General features: G+C 48.9%; 1 pseudogene; it reads right to left on the bottom strand.

The window, feature by feature from the left end:
• The window catches only part of LOC149350511 (uncharacterized), a 122,710-nt pseudogene that overhangs the window by 49,815 nt on the left and 56,466 nt on the right, over positions 1-16,429 (bottom strand).

Below are 16,429 nucleotides of genomic sequence, written 5' to 3'. Positions count from 1 at the left end.
GGCGATGCGCAATCGCTGCTGCGATTGCGCATCGAGGGAGAGAGAGAGCGAGGGAGACTGTCGGCGAGGCGATGGAGAGCGCGCGGAGGCGGTCCAAGCGCGCCAGCTGTGCGCCGTATGACGTCACCTGATCCTCGCGCATGCGCAGCTTGACCTTTCAAGAGCTCCGAGTAATGGCTCGGCGACTAGCGTAGTCTTGCTTTCGCAACAAAAGAAAACCTGAAAAAGGAGGGCCAACGGGCAATTACAATTTACTTTTTTGAGTGGAATCAATAGAGTGTAAGGCGTCGTCTTCTACAAATATGCACACTCACGATCTCGCTAACCAACTACACATGTCCGAAAGCCGTCGCTTCGCGCTAGTATCTTAGAAGTCTAAATAAATAGGTTATAGGAAAAGGAAAAACACAGTAAATACTTCTCTCTAGGTGGACACCTCAACCGCGCTATTAGGGAAGAAATAAAGGAGGGAGTGAAAAAAGGAAGACCATACATTATGTTTCGATTCCATCTAAACGCAGCCAACATTTGGAATGTTGTTTTGCTTTCTTGAAGAAAGAAATTGACACAGTAACTGTGTCACACATCTCGGTGGACACCCGAACCGCACCGTAAGGGAAGGGATAAAGGAGGAAGTGAAAGAAGAAAGGAAGAAAGAGGGGCTGTAGTAGAGGTCTCCGGTATAATTTCGACCACCTGGGGATCTTTAACGCGCACCGACACTGATAAACCACTGCGGGGGCTGCACGCAACTTCCCAGCACTGCATGGTAGGTACATGTACTTCTTTCCCCTCGCCCCTTTACTCCTGCTCTAATCCCTTGCTGTACTGCATTACAAAGCCTTTCCATTCTCCGTAACCTCTTCTTTCTCCTTTCCCTTCCATCGGGCGCGTGAGGCCAGCAAGTGCCTCGCGCGCCGCGAGCAATGCATGCTCCGTGCGCACCAGTAACAGAGCCCATTGTTTGTTTCGTCTCCCAGCCGAATCTGGCATGGGAAGTGCTTCGGGAAATCAGCTGTCTCATATTTACGCAACACTGAAAACAACAGATGCCGACTAAAGCACTAAAATGTGTATAAGAATGAAAACATGCATTTTAATTGGTTGCTGTTCGGACACTTGGCTGATTAGTTGGTAAACATCATGGAACAACAGTCTCATCTTTCCTTGACTGACGACGACGAAGAACGCGTCAAGTATGTGCCATTATAAAGAGGTGAAGAAGAAGAAGAAGGAGAAGAGAACGCGCGAGGAGAATAAGAAAAGGAAGCAAACGGTGCGCCACGCGCCATTCCGTTCGAACGTCAGAGCTTACGATCGTCGCTGCGTGGTAGTACTGCTGTCGTTTGCCGTTGGTACCCCTGCGCACCAAGGGAGCGTCTTTAAAGCATTCGCAAGAAGACACATTTCCTGAGGACGTCGATCCTGAAGCCCCGTCCAGCACAAGGTAACATCTGCCACTCACTGTCGACGACGTCGCCACAAAGGAGCCCAGGCATAATGGGTATCATCGCATCCTGTTGTCGGACTGAGATCGAGGACGGCATCGCCGAGCCTGTGCTCTCGTCTCGCGCGCCTCTTATGCCGCCGTATCAGTCTGTTGCCGACATCCTTCCGGAATTCAACCTGCCACCATTGGAGGCACCCAGGAGACTGAACGAAGGACAAGGCGAAGGCAGCGACTCGCGACAGAGGAGCAGCCAGTCTCGTGTGCCTCTCATGCCGCCGTATCAGTCTGTTGCCGACCTCATACCGGAATTCAACCGGCCACCATTGGAGCCACCCAGGAGACTTGGCGAAGGACAAGGCGAAACAAGGGACTCGCGACGGAGGAGAAGGCGGTGAGTGCCGTTATGAAGTCGTCGACGTGTCCTGGTCAAGTCGAAACGGACGAGCATCACGGACAGGAGAAGAGGCGGCTCACGACCGCGAGACACTGGCCGACGACCTCCAGGCAGCGGGGCGCCTGTGCCGGCAAATAATGAAACTCTTACGGTGGAGTGTATTTAGATTGTATATAATAGGAAGCAATCTGTTTGTTGATCTGAACGTGTGTCCAATCTAAAGGCTGTACCAAACCGAAATAAAAAAAAGTGAAACATAATGAACCTGTACGTCTTTCATGGTACTCGGGTCATGTAACGAATAATTCCAAATGTTGTCGGAAGCACCGACAAGCTTACGACTTTTGGAGTTCTCCCGAACGCAACTTTCTACCCGAATGCGTCGCATGACACCGGAAAACAGTTTCGGGGAACTATGGTGAAAAATGATAACTGGCGAAGTCGGCCGCAGCCCATCTCTGCTTCAACCAGAATGTTACAGTGCTACCTGTCTGAGCATAGTTCCCCCGGTTTCGCGTAGTCATCGCCATCGTCCCATCCGGGAGGAGGAAGGAGAATAGGAGAGTAACAGGGAGAAGGAAGAAGAGTAGGCGGAGGTTGGAGAACAGCAGAAAGGAAGAGCGAGGTACGATACCCAGTCCCGCCGGGTACCCACGGGTGATATATACAATGGGCCTTGCCTTGTTTCGTGCGCGCGTTATTTTATTCTACTCTAAGATCACGCACGTCCGACCCGTATATATGTTAAAATGTAAATACATTAATTGTACAGTGTACCCCTCCCCCCAATCCTTTTCTCACTGTCCGCTCCCCTCTTTCATTTCATTTCTACACCCTGCCTCCTATCCTATTATTTCCGCTGTCCCAGCTCAGGTGCTTCCCGCAGGGATGGCAGATGCCGAGGCTAGCAAAAATCTTTTCCTTCCTTTTATTATTATTTTATTAAAACAACAACTACTACCACAATGGGTACAAGCTTTCCCCATGGCCTGGTGCTCGGCTCCTTTGGGGTGAAATGCTTAGAAAATATGTCTTTCACGCCACCTTGCGTGGACGAAAAATGCCATGTGCAATGGCGCTCATTCGCCAGAGCTCCCCTTGAGCCATTAAACCATATCGTCATCAGCAGAAGCAGCAAGGAGAGGCGTCCTCTGCAAGGCGGCGCGTGGGGACAGAGTTTGCGCGCGCACGCGGACGTTGCCGCTGCTCTCGTGCACTTCCGGTGGAGTGATTCGATTGTGTCGCGTTGACTGACAGCTGTGCGCGTGCGCCTACCGCATTCTCCAAAACAGCGTCTATACCGGGGACCCCGCTCACCGGCGTATCGTTTGGGCTCCTGCTCACATGGGCCTTGAGGGAAATGAGGCAGCTGACGCCGCCGCCCGCGCGCTCTCTCACCGGACATTCCCCTCCGACCCCGACGATCAGGAACTCGAATTCACTCCAGCTTACTCGTTTAAAGACATTTCTTTACTTTATCAATCTGGCCATAGTCTTTATCCCCGCCCGTGTAAAGGTCTCTCAAAGGCGGAGGAGCGGCTTCTGCTTCGCCTATATACAAATACTTTGCTGTGCCCGGCAGCTCTAAAACACTTTGACCCTTCTTTCTCTGGCAGCTGTCCGCACTGTGCGGAGAAGTCTTCGGACATCTACCACATGGTGTGGGCCTGCCCCTCCAACCCTGCTATCCCCCCTCACCCCAACCCAACCCGGGAGGACTGGGAGGCGACCCTGCTCGGCTGCTCTGACCTGCAGGCCCAACGGGCATTGGTCGCGCGAGCCCGGGCAGCGGCCGACGCCACTGGGGTCCCGAACTAGGGACCTCCACCTAGTACTTGTGAGGGCTGGCCCCCTTTGGGTCAGCTCATACCTCACCTCCCGAAGTTTATCTGTAAATAAATGTTTTCCACCACCACCACCCACAATTGTGGCCGCCGCAGTGATGATACAACCGGCAGCGGCGACGTGGCACATCAGTTGCGTTGTGGGAATGCACCCGAGGCGGACCGCGGTGCTTGGAACGGGCACGTATGCGGGTAAAAGGTGGTGGCTATGAGGGACGCCCGAGTGCAGGACTGGGGACTGTTGTGTTTTTACCCCCCCCCCCCCCCCCTAACTCTCTTTGTGTGTTCCCGTCACACCTGTATCCACATAGGCCATTCCCAGAGGCAGTGTGTGGTTCTGCGAAGGTGGTCTTTCTTCATGCACGCGCTCCCATGCCACCTCCTGACAGGTGGAACCGAACACGAGGGACGCATTCGACTCCTGGATTCCTCGTACCACCACTTCTGCCTAACTGCCACGACGTGTTTTCCGGAGTTCCCCTTAAACGGCCCCCAACGCAGCAGTATTGACGCTGCGACTTTGTGTGTGCATCTGCCAGGGTGACATGACTCAGCGCCTGCTGCCACCTGCGGAGACGAGCGTCTGCCATTCAACCGCACCTCGCTCTTTTGTCAACAGCAGGGTGACGCCGCAGCAGGTGTTCGCCTTTGGGGCATTTCCTTGGAACAAGATATGGAATCCACCTGGCCGGAAACGACTAGCCCGACAACACGCTCTTCTGGACATTTCCGAGTATTCAAGTGCCTCAGCGGATGAAGCGAGGTGACGACGCTGCAGGTGCTCTCCCTTGGCGTTTCCTCGAAACAAGATATGGAATCCACCTGGCCTGACGGGCCACTTCCGAGTATCCAGGGGCCTCAGCCGAGGAACACGACGAAGCGGTGAACGACCTTGGAGCACCCGGACGAAGTCCCTCCGATTGGTCGGAAAAGGCGGGAAGATCTCGGGAGGGTCTATTTAAAAGCGCTCGACACGTTCATCGAGATGCCATTCCCGGAGCGACTCCCTCAACATTTCCCTGAGACTTCTCAGCTTTTACCATGTTTGTCTCTTTTTGTAATTAATCATGTAAATATGAAAATAGTTTTTCCTTCACTTCCCCTACTCCCGGTCTCCGGCCCACGTTCCTTCCTCCTTCGGCACTGCGGCGGTGCTCCTGGACCCGATGCCTGGTGGAACACGCTACTAGCACGGCAAAACATACCAGGACTAATTTAGACCACCTGGAATTATTGAACACGCGCCACATTGCACAGCACAGCCGTTTTTGCTTTTCGACTCAACTGAAACGCGCCCGCCGCAGCCGGGGTTCGATCCCGTGACCGTGAATCACCAGCCGAACGCCAAAGTCACTCAGCCACCGCGGCAGTTCCGCTGGGGCAGGAGTGTTGGGGTCAGGATGCAGTAGACGTACAGCTTGGCAGGGGTAAGGAGAGTGTTGGTTTTAATGTGACTGTGGGTCGTTAGGGTGGGTGTGGGGCGGCGGTAACTGAGTTATGGCGTACCGGTGCTGTACAGAGTGCTTAGTGATAATGCATTTATAGAGCCGTGCCTCGGCGGTCGTAGGTGGTCGCACCCAGGTTATTCCAGAACCCGGTCGTGAGATTCATGTACAAGCTGATGAGCCAGTTCATTAACAGTAATCCCTGCATGAGTGGGTATCGACACACCAACGACTGACGCAGGGCGCATATATAAAAATATCAGAGTCAGTAAACCTTTTGTGTGTGTGTTTAACCTACGTTATAAAGATTGCTTATAAAATAATAAGCAAAAATGGAGCTTTTTATGCCCTACACAAATATGAGCGCTTCGAAAAACCGTGAAAACCCAGAATTGCCGAATTGATCATTGAAAAACCTGATGTTCCCCGGATTTTAGTTCAAAAATAGCGCCCAAGTATTAAGCTCCAAAATTCGTAAAAAATAAGAAAACCTGAAAATTACGGGCCATCGGGCTATAACACTTTAACTTTTGGGGTGGAATCAAGAGAGCGTGAGGCGACGGCTTCCACAAGTATGCACTCAAGATCTCGCTTACCAACCACACATGTCTGAAAGCCGTCGCCTCGCGCTAGTATCCTACAAGTCTATAAATAAATAGGTTATAGAAGAAAAAAAAACAGTAACTGCCTCACTCTGTGTGGACACCTCAACCGCGCCGTCAGGGAATGAATAACGGAAGGAGTGAAAAAAGGAACACCCTATATATTGTGTTTCACCTCCATCATAACGCGCCCGGCATTTGGAAAGTTGTTTTCGTTATTTGAGGAAAGGAAATGATGCAGTAACTGTCTCACATATCTCGATGGACACCCGAACCGCACCGTAAGGGAAGGGATAAAGGAGGGAGTGAACGAAGAAAGGAAGAAAGAGGGGCTGTAGTGGAGGTCTCCAGTGAAATTTCGACCACTGGGGGATCTTAATGCCAACTTACACCTCTGAACCACAGCGGCGGCTGCACGCAACTTCCCTCACTGCGTGGTAGGTACCTGTACTTTTAATGCCTCATCGTTGTCGACAGAAGGCTGGCAGCAGAGGTGTCACGCTTTTGAGGGGTGTCCATCGAGATATGTGAGACAGTAACTGCGTAATTTCCTTTCCTCAAATACAATTTTCATTTTCTTCATTACGGCCCCTCTTTCTTCTTTCACTCCCACTTCCTCTACAAACGGATGACGGGTGTCCACCGAGATATGAGAGACAGTTATTGCGTAATTTCCTTTCCTCAAATACAATTATTTTCTTCCTTGCTGCCCCTTTTTCTTGTTTCACTCCCACTTCCTCCCTTCCTGTACGGTGCAGTTCAGGTGTCCACCGAGATAACAGAGAAGTACTGCGCCATTTCCTTTCCTCTCAAAGCGTTGCGTTCAAAGGGCAAGGCATCGCGCCGAACGGGTGGTGGCGTTCCGTGGACTCCCTGGCAGCATTGCAACACGCGTTCTACTCCTAAAGGCGAAGCTCAAGCGCCAGGGATTAGCAGTCAATGAGTACTAAGTCATTAATCAGTAATTAGCCATTAATTAGTAATTTGTTATTAATTATGTGTGACGTCACCAGTTCCACAGAGGCAGTCAAAGTGGTGCGGAAAACGCTTTCGCCTCCACGCACTTTAGACGGTCAAAGTGCCCCCTGAATGTTCCCCTCGCCTCTTTATTCCTCCTTTCATCCCTAGCTTCACTGCGTGGTTAAAGCGCCTGGCAGGATTACAACGCCTTTCCATTCTCGATAACCTCTTCTTTCTGCTTTCCCTTGCGTAGGGCGCGTGAGACCAGCACGTGCCTCGCGCGCCGCGAGCAATGCATGCTCCGTGCGCACCATAACAGAGCCTACTGTTTGTTTCGTCGCCTGGCAGAATTCTGGCACTGGGAAGTGCTTCGCGTAGATCAGCCGTCTAAAATTTACGCAACACTGGAAACAATAGGTGCCGCGATTACAGCACTAAAATGTCTATAAGAATGAAAACGTGCATTTTTATTTGTTGCTGTTCGGTCCCTTGGCTGATTAGTTGGTAAGCATCGTGGAACAAGTCTAATCTTCCCTTAGCCGACGACGACGAAGAACGCGACGCGGCAATGCGCCACGCGCGGGATGCCATTCGAACGTCAGAGCCCATCGTGGATGTGCCATCGCTTCACAGGCACCAACAGCTTACAATCGTCGCTGCGTCGTAGTACTCCAGTCATTTGCCGTTGGTACCCCTGTGCACCAAGGGAGCGTTTTTAAAGCCTTGGCAAGTACACATTTTACGAGGACGTCGATCTTGAAGCCCCGACCAGCGCGAGGTAACATCTGCCACTCACTGTCGACGACGTCGCCACAAACGAGCCCAGGTAAAATGGGTATCATCGCATCCTGTTGCCGGACTGAGATCGAGGACGGCATCGCCGAGCCTGTGCTCTCGTCTCGCGCGCCTCTTATGCCGCCGTATCAGTCTGTTGCCGACCTCATACCGGAATTCAACCGGCCACCATTGGAGCCACCCAGAAGACTGAACGAAGGACAAGGCGAAGGCAGCGACTCGCGACAGAGGAGCAGCCAGTCTCGTGTGCCTCTTATGCCGCGGTATCAGTCTGTTGCCGAGCTCATACCGGAATTCAACCGGCCACCATTGGAGCCACCCAGGAGACTGAACGAAGGACAAGGCGAAGGCAGCGACTCTCGACAGAGGAGCAGCCAGTCTCGTGTGCCTCTTATTCCGCGGTATCAGTCTGTTGCCGAGCTCATACCGGAATTCAACCGGCCACCATTGGAGCCACCCAGAAGACTGAACGAAGGACAAGGCGAAGGCAGCGACTCGCGACAGAGGAGCAGCCAGTCTCGTGTGCCTCTTAAGCCGCGGTATCAGTCTGTTGCCGAACTCATACCGGAATTCAACCGGCCACCATTGGAGCCACCCAGGAGACTGAACGAAGGACAAGGCGAAGGCAGCGACTCACGACAGAGGAGCAGCCAGTCTCGTGTGCCTCTTATGCCGCGGTATCAGTCTGTTGCCGAGCGCATACCGGAATTCAACCGGCCACCATTGGAGCCACCCAGAAGACTGAACGAAGGACAAGGCGAAGGCAGCGACTCGCGACAGAGGAGCAGCCAGTCTCGTGTGCCTCTTATGCCGCGGTATCAGTCTGTTGCCGAGCTCATACCGGAATTCAACCGGCCACCATTGGAGCCACCCAGGAGACTTGGCGAAGGACAAGGCGAAACAAGGGACTCGCGACGAAGGGGAGCAGGTGGTGAGTGCCGTTATGAAGTCGTCGACGTGTCCTGGTCAAGTCGCAACGGACGAGCATTACGGACAGAAGAGGCGGCTCACGACCGCGAGACACTGGCCGACGACCTCCAGACAGCTGGGCACCTGAGTCGGCAAATCATGAAACTCTTACGGTGCAGTGTATTAAGGTCGTACATAGCCATCTGATTTGTTGATCTTCTGAACGTGTGCCCAATCTAAAGGCTGTACCAAAGCGAAATAATAAAAAATTAAACAAAATGAACTTGTACGTCTTTCTGGTAATCGGGTTATGTCATGAACAATTCCAAACGCTGCCGGAAACGCCAACAAGCCTCCGACCTTTGGAGTTCCCGACCGCAACTTTCCGCCCGAATGCGTCGCATGACATCGGGAAAGAATTTCGGGGCACTTTGGTGAAAAACGATGACTGGCGAAGTCGGCCGCACGCCATCTATGCTTCATCGAGTGTTACAGTGCTAGCTGTCTCAGCATAGTTGCCCGGTTTCGCGTGTTTGTCGCCGGTGTTGTTCCATCCGCAGCATGCCCTCCTCTCCACCTCGCTTCTCCCGGACAGGGACGAGGAAGGAGGGTACGTAGGTCAAAGACCAGCAGAAAGGAAGGGCGAGGTTCGATACCCAGTGCCGCCGGGTACCCACCGATGATACAATGGGTAGAAGCTTGCCCCATGGCCTGGTGCTCGGCTCCTTTGGGGTGAAATGCTCGGAAAATATATCTTTCAGCCACCTTGCGTGGACGAAAAGTACCATGTGCAATGGCGCTCTTTCGCCAAAGCTGCCCTTGCGCGCCATTAAAATCTATCATCATCAGTAGGAGCAAGGAGAGCCGTCGAGGAGAGAGGACAAAGACAGCGCGTGGTGAGAGTATTGCGCGGGCACGCAGATGTCCCGCGGCTCTCGTTCACTTTCGGTGGTGTGATTCGATCATGTCGCGTTGATTAGCAGCTGTGCGCGCGCCTGAGTGATGATACAATCGGCAGCGGCGACGTGGCACATCAGTTGCGTTGTGGGAAGGCCATGCATGGATGCCCACGAGGCGGAGCGTGGTGCTTGGAACGGCGCACGTATGCGGACCCACAAACGTGCGGAAAGTCGCAGAGGACGAACACTGTCGGAACGCTGTCCTCAAGTGCGCTGGGTACGCGCATTCTAACGTAAAAGCGCTGAGCGACAAGATCCTGAAGTCCCACCCTTTTGTGGTACGATGAAGCACTGTAACCTTCCGTACCATCATGTGTGGCGTTGTCAGAGTTATGACAAGGACCGCATCTGGACAGTTTTAGGTTTCGAACTGACGTTTATTGCGCCGCTCGCGCTGCATGCACAAGCACCGACTTCATTGTCGATGATTGTCACCCACCATACAGCGGGAGCCGCAGGAGAAATGGGGAATACTCATGGATGGTGCGGGCACGAAAAATGAGTCCGGAAAAAGGCCATGGTCGGAAGTGATGTGCCGCTGCCGATGACACGGTCAGTTTGTGCCATAGCTAAAGTGCGTATGCAGAGTTCTGGCAGCGGGGCAGCAGATAGCAGAAGCCGTATTTCCGAGCATGCGTAGGAGAAAGGCATGCAGCTGTGCGACGCTGTGAGCAGTCTGCGGCCTTGCATTTATTTCTCTGTTTACCATCTAATGCCTATGAGGTGATAGAGACGGGATGGGTACAGGGGTTGAACGAAAACAAAACTGAAGATGCAAAATAAGTAAAGGGGATAACAATTAGCGCACACATACACTGAACATATGATGCAAAGGTTTTTAAAAACAAAATGTTCAGGGCACAGCGTTACAAAAAAAAAATGATCGGACTAGGCAGACAGGAAATATTTCATCGCCTCTTTGAATGCCATAGGATCTTGGATGCAGACAAAGGTGTGGTGGGGGCAAGTGGTTCCAATGTTATAGCTTTCTCCAAGAAAGAGTCGAAAAGCAGATTTGTACAGCAATATGGAGTGCGATCTTTATGTGTGATTGATACATGTTGATAAGTTGGTTCAGAAACAAATTCAATTTTTAGTAAGGGGTTAGAGAAATAAATTTTGTGAAACAGGGACAAACTAGAGACCTTACTTCAAATGTGTAAGATCGGTAGACCTTGTTAAGACTTCGTTAGAGAAACACTTGCAGTGTGGGCATAATAGAATGAAGCGCATTGATGAATATTGGATTACTTTGATGTCGTCAGTTAGTGTACAAAGAGCTGGATCCTATATTGCGGAGACATACTATTCTAGTTTAGGTCAAATTAATGTTTGAAACAAAATTAGTTTGAGATGATTTGGCGCCTAAGAGAAGTTATTACGCAGACAACCGAGAGCACGATTAGCATCGTTCCTGATATAATTCGCATGAACATGCCACGAAAAGTTATTTGTTGGGTAAACTCCGAAGTATTTATTGGAAGCGATATTTTGGAGAGCTATAGAGTTAATTCTGTACCACCAGGGTTTAGGTGTGTTGGCACAGTGGGAGATTGCCATAAATGTGCATTTACTAGCATTTAAAGTCATAAGCCAATCATTAAACGAGTTGGAGATAGCATCAAGGTTGGACTGCAGGAGCATGCTATTATGAGGTTTAAGTAATAGTGAAGAAGGCTTCATTGTCCAGGTGCCCACAGATGCTGTTGACGAATGCAGCATCCTTGCCTACATCAGAGAGCAAATCAGCACATACAGACACTCACGTGTCCTCCTGATGTTGTGTGAAGGAGTGCGGCACTATTCTGGCATTCAGCTTTCGTTTCCCCAAATTCCTGACGCAAAATTTCACGGCATGCTGTCTAACTGATGTCGAGGGCATCTGAAAGAATGCAAACTGTAACGGTGCGGTCTTGCTGCACAATTTTCCTGATCCAAGCCACAATGTCTTCATTCCAAAGGCACCTCTGCCTTGTGTTGTCTTCCACAAATGTTCAGCTCGAGACTAACTCTTATACCATTCGAACGCTCGTCTCTGCAATAACATCTCGTTGCTGTAAGCATCATGAAGCAGCTCATGTCTGTCTGGCAGTCTTGCCAAGTTTTAACGCAGAATTTTATGTTAATACACTGTTCAAGACGGTCATCCGTCTCTCCACAGTCACTCACAGGAGAATGCATCAATGACTAGAGGCAACAGTGTTTCCCAACACGTGATGCCATCTAGTGGCTGCCACAGCAGCTAGCACCAATAGCCCATGTCACTGCCAGAAGAATGCACTGAACCCACGCATCAACAATTTCTTTGGGTAATTGCTTGTAAGGGAGGAAATAAGTCTCGGAACTTTACGGACAAAGATTCAGTGTTTATGGATGACCTTCTGATTGATGCAGAAACCAGTGTCAACACCTGCAGAATGCACCAGAAATTGAGACTTTTTTTGGGATTCCTGCATGAGCATTCGTAAATGGACTAGCAATGAGCCGTCATAACTACCGAGTTCAAGGAGGACTCTGCTTCAGAAGAGACCTGCCGTACCCAAGGAATATCCAAAGTTCTAGGGGCTGTCTTAGAATGTACGGAGAGACTGCTTTTCATTTAAGCCCTGAAGTACGATTCATTTCATCAAATACCATCAAGTCACGAAGAACTTCTTACTCAAAGCTGTTGCAAGAGCCTGTGACCCACTGGGTTTTCTTGCACCTTTTTTCGTGCAGGCAAAGATTCTTCTTCAAGACCTGTGGGAAGCAAATGTTCATATGAATGACCCTTTGCCAGCAGATTTGGCTGACACTTGGCTTAAGTGGAGTGAAGATATAGCTACACTCGAGGATTTCGGCATTCCGAAGTATCTAGGAGTTGCAATAGCATGAAGGCCCTAACCGCCAAGCTGAGCTTCATCTTTTCGCTGATGCTAGTCAGAGTGCCTATGTTGCCGCAACGTATTCATGCATGCATGGGCCTTGTAGAACAATCGACACGGTTTTGCTGCTCTTGAAGAGAAGGGTTGCACCTTTGAAAACGGTAACTATAACAAAGCTACAGTTGATGTCAGCATTGATGGCTGCGCTAATGTACAGCTACATTTCTTGTAACTGTGACCCTGGCCTCAGCGATGTAACTTTTCAGACGGACTCAGATATAGTTCTCTGCTAGATGTGGAAAAACCCAAGTATGCGGAAGACGTCTGTGAGCCACAGGGTTCAAAAGATGTGCCCTTTCACCGATCCATCACTCCGGCGATTCTGTCCGGGCAAGCAGAACCAGGCTGATCTGCTTACAAGAGGCATCTTCGTAGACCAGCTGCTGCAATCTACATTCACAATGGATAAGGCAGGTCGGCCAGGCCAAATTTCGAAAGAAGCCATACAGTGTGACGTGCCCAATAAAGAATTGGCTACTGTCATACATACAGTCGAAACCAAGATCCAGGATGAGCCTCTACTTGACATCAGGAGTTTCAGCTCTTTAACATGTTTTCTTCAGAATGGAAACAATTTGCCCAGCAACAACATTTATGAAATGTCACAACTGTTTTCCATTTATTAGGTTTCATTAGTTGCTTAACCAGATGCCAGAATGTCTTCAGGTTGATTACCTCAAAAACATGAGTGCTAACTACTGCTCTTGTAAGAAAAATTTGGTGCTTACACACCTCAAATGGTTTTCAGGGCTACTGCTCCTGTAGACTAAGAAATTCGAATTCATTGCACTTATTGTCTTCATGAACAAGCAGCAATGTTTCTTTTATAGTTTTGATTCATGTCAGGCAAATGGACATCATATGCTCGAAAGTGTAGTAGTTGCATATTGAACAAAGGATGTATTGAAAACAAAAATACTGCAATATCCTTTCAGTACAGTAATCAGAATTACTGAATATTGTCAACACCACTAAAATTGTCATACAATATTTAGCAACAGTTACTTCCTAAGCATTCTAAGGGTGAATTAACAAAGAAGGAAAAAACAATTCACCCAAAAGTTGCCAACCGTCTAAATATTATTACTATATACCAACATATGTGCCATGCCAACCATGCCAATAATATGTATGTGCATTTGAGCAAATGGCATGTTGTATGGTTAAGGCAAAACTACTTGTTGTCTTCTGCTTTATAAACAGGGCTGGCATCCAGAACCTAGAGCTTCAAAGAGGCACTGACATGAAGCAAGCATGGGGAAAACCCAAGGAGTAGCCGGTGCACCAGGCATGGCAGCTGTGGGAACTATGTCACGTACAAGCAATTAGACAGGATGACAGCTTATAAGCAAGCTTAGGGAGCTAATGGCAGATTTCTCGCAGCTGTACCACAAAGTGCACTGGTGCTTCACTTTCATGGCAGGCTGCAGCAAGGAAATACTACTTCACTAAGAGCTAACCCGACTACTGATGAATATGCACTGCTACACCATATGATGAATCACAGCCCCACCGACCATTTCATTGTTTACATACTGCAGTCAAAACACACCTTATGAACTGTGAATGACACATGCAGAACAGTCATACTACCACTTTCTCTGCTTGCACCAGATGCGTACAACAGTACAGTGAGAATGGTGAACGTTGGGAGTACAGCACTGCACGGACTGTAATTGTTGGCCCAGGCCCAGCCGCTAACGCTCTCTACCACTACCAGCCAGAGCCTGGCTAGAGTTTGAGGAAGCTCTCACCTACCAGGCCCAGCCCGGGCCAACAAGTGGGCAGGCCCGCTCAGGCCCAAAACAACACAAAAGCTTTAAGTGCACTACAGAAGCGCGAATGTTGTTGTTACTATGAATTTCAATGAAAAAGAGTTAATCGTCGTTACAACAGAGGTGTAAAATTCTTTAGTGTCTGCTTTTGGTCGAGTTGGTACTTTTTATTTTTTTGCCCAGAACAAAGTACATTGTCTTGAATGCCGCACATACCAATTTGCTGAAAGTAATCAACTGAAGCCTGTTTTCGGCCTCATACTTTTGAGTTTAATTTTCGCAAGCTTATATCAAACAGCCTGTAACATTGCAATCGGTTTGCCACCAACGAGCAAGAAGTCATGCAAGACCAAAAGGCAGCGAGGTGCCTGCTTATGTATGTTCAAACAGCTGCTTCTCCCATTGTTGCTTGTCTCCTAACGGCCAGTAAAAACAAAATGCAGGAAGATCAACTAGGCGCAGTTATATTACACAATGAAGATGTCAACTTCTACAGGTCCCATACTTTGCTGAAATTGAGTTAATGCAGTCGTATCTTAGACAATTAGATTCGAAAGCATTTGTAGAATTAATGAACACAAAAACAGAAAAAAAGAGGGAGAACTTGACAGACAAGAGAGAAGTCTCATAAATATTGTGGTATACATTGTGAAAAGTGCTTAGCACAAACACTGAGACTGAAAGGAGAGAAACTACACTACATGGATGCTACGAGCTAAGCATCCATTGAATGCACCCTTCAAGACCCCAATTTGCCTGCACGTGCAACCTCCTCTATGCTCCGGGAAACCCAGGGCAGTACCACCATGAAACAAAAGAAATAATACTATGGCTATCAGGAAATATGAGACTCGGTAATACCGAGTGCGGAACATTACAAAGACAAGGCACATGCTGGAGAGGAGATAAGTGTGATGCATTCAGATCTGAACATCTAGCAGGAAACAGCGAAGATAGCCTCACAGTTCCTGTCCCTCTCAGCCTATATCCGAATGATCAAAGCAAATTGTTTCGTCATCTTGTGTGTGGATGCCGTACTTATGCTTCATGAATAATGATTTCATGAAGCTAAGAAGGTGGCAAGAAAAAGCACTGTGTTTATAAGACTTTCAGTGCTTCAGAACTTAAGATATTTGCAAAGAGTGGTATATATGCTGTTCTGCTGAATTATTCTGTTTTCTGCATTGTTTTCATCTTTTTCACATGATCAACATATCACAACATATTACCGAAGATTACCAAGTTCATACTTTGGAAATAGTTTAAAAATGGGTCTAACTGTCTTGACCTGCAGTTTGTTAACCCCATGAGAACATAAGAAGCAGGCGTTCAGTGAAAGTACCTGTTCACTATACAAGCCCAAGCTCGGCTCAGGCCTGTCAGTACAAAGGCCAGAGCCCGGCCCAGGCCCACAACCCAAAGCCTGGGCTCGGCCCGAGCTTTTGGGTAAGCCTGAGGCCATGCAGTGCCTTAGGTGGGACTGCTTTTTTTGAAAAGCTTCTCATCATCATCAGCCTACCTATGACCATTGCAGGACAAAAAAGGCTCCTCCTATTCATTTCCAATAAACCCTGTCCAGCACCAGCTCTGACCACCTTGGCCCAGCAAACTTCCCAATGCCACCGTTTACCTGACTCCCTGCAGCCCCCCTTATGGTCGACTTCTCTAGAAATCCGCTTCGTTACCTTAAGGAATCATTGGCAACCTTCTCTTGGCATTACATGCGAAAGCTCTCGACAGAAACCTATATAGCATTACAAGAGTCAGAGAGATTTAAGGGACACAAATTTTCAGTATAAGACATCGCAAAGGCAGAACAGCAACTCACAAAGCAATACACCGGCACAGGGCGCACAAAGTAAGAATAATTGAAAATTGAGGTTAGTCCCCATCTTTGGTCTCTTCTGGACTTAATTAGATCAGTAAAACTTTACCATTTAACATAACCATCCCTTTTTATACCTTGAGGCAATAAACAACACTCAAAATTAAAAAACTGGAAAAAAGTGTTATGCATATTTCCCTTTTTTCCAAGAGAAAACTGCTTTTGGAAGTATATGTAATCATGGCAGACAGCTTCTATGAAATTCAGGCCACACAGATGAAAAAGGCAGTGAACAAGCCATATTATACAGCATTCAAGAATGGCTGCAAATATTCTACTAAAGGTTCTTGTCAGGCACCCTCCCATGATAAGGGTCAGGTGCACCCCACACTGCACGGAAGGAGACAGCTATTTTTATCGAGGCAAAAATCCCCATTCATGGAGAGACAAAGAAAGCTACTTAACTCACCCAAAAGAAAACACTTTCCTGCATTAAGAAAAGACCGGCGTAAAGCTGTTTCCAACAGCAAACAGGTACTTTTCACAG

This window comes from Amblyomma mixtum, chromosome 3, assembly GCF_055824585.1.
Source record: "Amblyomma mixtum isolate Tamu chromosome 3, ASM5582458v1, whole genome shotgun sequence".
NCBI classification, from domain to species: Eukaryota; Metazoa; Arthropoda; class Arachnida; order Ixodida; family Ixodidae; genus Amblyomma; species Amblyomma mixtum.
This window is presented reverse-complemented; position numbering and strand designations above follow the sequence as displayed.